We start from the raw sequence: 5,928 nt of genomic DNA on the forward strand, positions 1-5,928 counted from the left end.
TTGACTAATTTAATGTATTTAAAAGTCCCCGGTAAAGTGGTACTACTTGTATCCAGTGCCTTTAAACTGAATGCTTCTAAAGCGCCTGATGCAGGCATTGTGCCACACACATAAGCAACCTTTTTTAACTTGTCTCAAGCCTGCCTTTGCAGCCTCAGTGCAGTTTTAACCTGCCATTATGTCTGAGCAAAATAAACCTTTTGCCAGGACTTTTTAATGCAAATAAGTCAGCTAGGGTAGGCTAGGGTAGGCCCTAAACCACCTATAAGGCATGGTGTAGTGTATTAAAAAAATTGTACATGTACGTTTAAATGTCTTGGTGGTGAAAAATATTTGAGCTCGTTTTTCACTGTTGCTAGGTTTACCTCTCCTATAGGTTAACTTTGGGTTACCTTATTACATTTATTAAGTAACAACTTTTGATTGGGAGAAGGTAAGAATATCGAGTTTTGTCTTTAAAGAATTGAAATTGAAACCCCTCTTGTTGAAGTTAGAATTTAAGTCCCAATTCAGAAAACCACACTTTTTGAAAATTGGCATTTTGTTGTCCTAACCATTTAGTACCTGCAGCCTGTACTCTGAGTTGTATGACTAGGTGTAGATGGCAGTTGGCCTTTGTGTGTTCCTCTCAGACAGCCACTGGGTTTTGGCAGGATGGGTCATTCAACCAAGATGTGGATGTGGGCTGTGTACAGCCCTAAATGCATTTCAAGATCCTTCCTAAGCACATAATGATTTTCATACTAGCCTATTTTTCCCCCAGACAGAGAGTAACCAGGGTAGGTGCCCCCAGACAGACCAAAACCAGGGCAGGGAGGTAGGACAGTCCAGATTCTTCTGTTGTGGGTGAAAACTCCAGAAGTTCTTCCACTTTGAAGCTTGCTTCAGGTATAATGAAAGGACCCTCAGACCCTCTCTGCATTTTACTTCTGGACCTGGTAAAGGACCCTCAGAGGACAGCCCTGCTGCCTGTAGCCTGCTGTGTACCTCAGAGGACTGAACTGCCTGCTGCATTAAGATAAATAAACAAACAAAACAGGTGATGGACAGAATGTGGATCAATGTCACACATTCACCCCAGTCCGAAGATCTAGGACCAAATCCATCGTTTTTTTGCACTCCACACCACCCTGGGTTAGACAATGGCGATATGCAAATCAGCTCTGACCCTGTGCCCCATGGGAACAGTCCAGTCCGAACTACAAAAGCCATGTCCTTCCCAGAACGGAATTCAGCATCCGAGGACCGGACCGGTTTCGAGGTAACACCTCTCATCAGCCCGGCTAGCTTGACTCCAGTGGTGTGGAGTGCCTGGGACCCACGTCTGAGCATCCCCAGCGCACTTAGGGCGGAATTTGCAAACAAAACAGGTGATGGACAGAATGTGGATCAATGTCACACATTCACCCCAGTCCGAAGATCTGGGCCCAAATCCATTGTTTTTTTGCACTCCACACCACCCTGGGTTAGACAATGGCGATGTGCAAATCAGCTCTGACCCTGTGCCCCATGGGAACAGTCCAGTCCGAAATACAAAAGCCATGTCCTTCCCAGAACGGAATCAAGCATCCGAGGACCGGACCGGTTTCAAGGTAACACCTCTCATCAGCCCGGCTAGCTTGACTCCAGTGGTGTGGAGTGCCTGGGACCCACGTCTGAGCATCCCCAGCGCACTTAGGGCGGAATTTGCAAACAAAACAGGTGATGGACAGAATGTGGATCAATGTCACACATTCACCCCAGTCCGAAGATCTGGGCCCAAATCCATCGTTTTTTTGCACTCCACACCACCCTGGGTTAGACAATGGCGATATGCAAGTCAGCTCTGACCCTGTGCCCCATGGGAACAGTCCAGTCGAACTACAAAAGCCATGTCCTTCCCAGAACGGAATCAAGCATCCGAGGACCAGACCGGTTTCGAGGTAACACCTCTCATCAGCCCGGCTAGCTTGACTCCAGTGGTGTGGAGTGCCTGGGACCCACGTCTGAGCATCCCCAGCGCACTTAGGGCGGAATTTGCAAACAAAACAGGTGATGGACAGAATGTGGATCAATGTCACACATTCACCCCAGTCCGAAGATCTGGGCCCAAATCCATCATTTTTTTGCACTCCACACCACCCTGGGTTAGACAATGGCGATATGCAAATCAGCTCTGACCCTGTGCCCCATGGGAACAGTCCAGTCTGAACTACAAAAGCCATGTCCTTCCCAGAACAGAATCAAGCATCCAAGGACAGGACCGGTTTCGAGGTAACACCTCTCATCAGCTTGACTCCAGTGGTGTGGAGTGCCTGGGACCCACGTCTGAGCATCCTCAGCGCACTTAGGGCGTAATTTGAAAACAAAACAGGTGATGGACAGAATGTGGTTCAATGTCACACATTCACCCCAGTCCGAAGATCCGGCTAGCTTGACTCCAGTCCATCACCTGTTTTGTTTGCAAATTCGCCATAAGTGCGCTGGGGATGCTCAGACGTGGGTCCCAGGCAATCCACACCACTGGAGTCAAGCTAGCCGGGCTGATGAGAGGTGTTACCTCGAAACCGGTCCGGTCCTCGGATGCTTGATTCCGTTCTGGGAAGGACATGGCTTTTGTAGTTCGGACTGGACTGTTCCCATGGGGCACAGGGTCAGAGCTGATTTGCATATCGCCATTGTCTAACCCGGGGTGGTGCGGAGTGCAAAAAAACGATGGATTTGGGCCCAGATCTTTGGATTGGGATGAATGTGTGACATTGATCCACATTCGGTCCATCACCTGTTTTGTTTGCAAATTCGCCATAAGTGCGCTGGGGATGCTCAGACGTGGGTCCCAGGCACTCCACACCACTGGAGTCAAGCTAGCCGGGCTGATGAGAGGTGTTGCCTCAGTTGGTAGAGTCAAATCAATCCCACTGGGAATGTTAACTTCCAAGTTCTGATTTATACACGGGGGGCCTCCATTTGTTTCATAAATTTTTATAATAATGATTTTTTAACCACACCAAATGCTGATTTTATTCACCTTTTTAACTTTATTCAGGACCCGGATAATTCATTGGGAAAGTACAAACTGGCAGGGATATGCCTGGGGGCGATTTCAACGCAGAGATAGGAGAAGGAATTACTGGGGGCCCACACAATCCATGTAAGAGAGGTTATAAGCTATTAGACCACCTATCAAATTGCAGTTTTTTTTATGTGATGGATATTGCAGCCATAAATACTAATGATAACCCACTTCCCACCTATAGAGGTTTAGGACGAGTCTCAACCAAAGATTTTGACTTCATATCTCCATCATTACAAGATCACTTAGTTGGGGCAGAGGTTAGGGCATCTACCTTTGGAGACCATAACCCCATCGCAGTCTCATTAAAGGTAGCCCCGCGTCCTAACATTAGAAGAGAACTGGGAGCGGGAAATTTATAACTCTCAACTGACAGCCTAAGAGTTAAATGGATAGTATGGATTGTAGGGAGACCTTCTAGAAGATGATAAAAATGTATTCATCTCTCTGTGAGACTTGTCTTACCATGGCAAACCCCAACCCAGAGGCAGCTTTTGCTTTTATTCTATTATGCGCAAGCATTAAAGAACTGATTTCTAGACCGGCAGCCCCACACAAATCTGATCCTAGGTGGTTTGACAATATCTGCTCTAGGGCTAACAGGGATCTCAGAGCAGCTTTATCAGTTTCCCCTAGAGATCCTACCCTTATTCGAACTCTAAGGCATAATTATAAAAGTGTAATAAAATGTAGGCGTCATACTGTCTTAAAAGAATATTGGAATAACCTGGCCTGCGCTGCTAAACTCAACAACACAAACAATTTTTGGTCTGCCACTGAGTCCCTGAGAGCTTTTGGGAATACATCCACCCCCCTATGCTGTAATATTACTAGTGAAGTGTGGGTCGCTCATTTCTCGAAAATATATGCTTTCCCGCCCCAATGTGAAGACATTTTGGAAAATGTTATGCCTACCCAAATTCAAATGTCTTTGAGTGAGGTTGAGGAGGCAATACTCCAGAGTGTGGAAAATAAATCCCCAGGCCCAGACTGGCTCCCCATTGACCTTATAAAATCCAAGCCAGAGTTCTGGGCTCCTTTGTTACTAAATGTTTTTAATAACTTAATCACAACATAAATTCCAAGTACATGGTCAACTTCTGTATTTATCCCCATTTTTAAAAAAGAAGATAGATCTGATCTAAGCTGCTATAGGCCTATCTCCCTAATCGACAATACTCTTAAAATATTGGGGAGAGTTTTATTTAACAAGATCAGGACCTGGGCAGAGGATGAAAATATATTAAATAAATGTCAGCTGGGTTTTCGTAGCCATCTTGGTACTGTGGAACAGTGTTTGAATCTTAATTTAATAATAGGGAAATATACCATAACCCAACACACTCCTCTCTACCTGGCATTTATGGACCTCTCGTCCGCTTTTGATTTTGTTAACAGATCGAGGCTTTGGCAACGTCTTTTAGATTATGGATTAGATAAAGATTGGGTGTACTTTTTAGCATATCTGCATCGAGATTTAAAGGCTCGGTAAGGATAAGTATGGATAGGGCTGTGTCAGGAGACACAGTCGTCGGTAGAGGTGTTAGACAAGGGTGTGTTCTTGCCCCACTTTTATTTATTTTATATATCAATGAACCTCATGATGTTTTGTCTAACCAAACCACCGAGGTCCCTATAATTAATGGTAACAAACTGCCCGCCTTACTATATGCGATGATGCTGTTTTAATGGGTCGAACAACTAACGCTCTGAGAATTTTTGTTAGGGGATTTTCAGATTTTATGAACAGTTTGGATCTTTGCACACATTTAAAAACATCTTTTTTAATGTGTTGTGGCCCTAAGAAACGCTCTGTTAATAGTATTATCTTGGGCCATGATTCTTTGATATGCACTCGCACTTTTCCTTATTTGGGCATACAATTCTCCGAAAATGGGTCCTTGATACCACATTTGACTTATGGACAGACTAAATTCTTAAGAGCCAAAAACTCAGTATTAAATCTCACTCAACCAAAAAAAAATTGAGGTGGTACTGTCCTACTTAAAATCTATAGGACACAATGCCTTACTTGGAGGACGATATTAGGTCTAGCCCTGTCCTGTTTTGGCAAAAGGTTTGGAAAAATCCAGCAGCCACTTTAACCAGGGACATTTTTGGCTGATTGCATAAAATGTGATAAGGGCGGTGATATCCCCTGGCTGGCCCAAGTACAGGCGAATTTGATTGCAGTTAATCTTGACATTATCCTCAATAATCCTGATCAATTAGATGGAATTGATGGAAAGACCATCCGCAAAATTTTATATAAACACTTTGGGGATGCAAGATATGCTCAGGAATCAGCCAAAGAATCTGTGAAACAATATATTTTAATGACAGGCGAGGGTGGACCTCCTTCGTGCTCACCCATTAGTTATCTTTTAAAAGATATTACATGCTGGGAGCGAAGCCTTCTTTTCCGTCTCGGGTCAGGGCCAATAAAGTATTTGTTGTGTTTCCCTATAGGTTATCAACCTAATATCGAGAATTTGGCCTGCCCATGTGGTAACCTAGGGAAACAGTCTATGTTAATTTTTTTGTTCTTTTGTTCTTTTTATCAAAATTACAGTATGCAGCTATTGATACCGTTTTTTTAGGGCAAAAGGCATAACGGATTTTAAGGTTGCATACAAAATTATTCTCCAGCTCAAAGATAATGATATAATATATTGAGTGTGCACCTTTCTGAAAATGGCCAACCGCTCACGTTCTTCTATGGATTGATGATTGTTGGATTAGGCTGTACCGTATGTATTTATTGGTTTTTGTATAGCTTGTATTTATACCTTGCACTATGCACATTTACACTTGATTTGATGCTGCTAATTGTAACCTATCTGAGATTTAACGACCTGTTCATTCCTAGCTGCTCC

The sequence above is a fragment of the Lissotriton vulgaris genome, chromosome 7 (assembly GCF_964263255.1).
Source record: "Lissotriton vulgaris chromosome 7, aLisVul1.2, whole genome shotgun sequence".
Lineage (NCBI taxonomy): Eukaryota > Metazoa > Chordata > Amphibia > Caudata > Salamandridae > Lissotriton > Lissotriton vulgaris.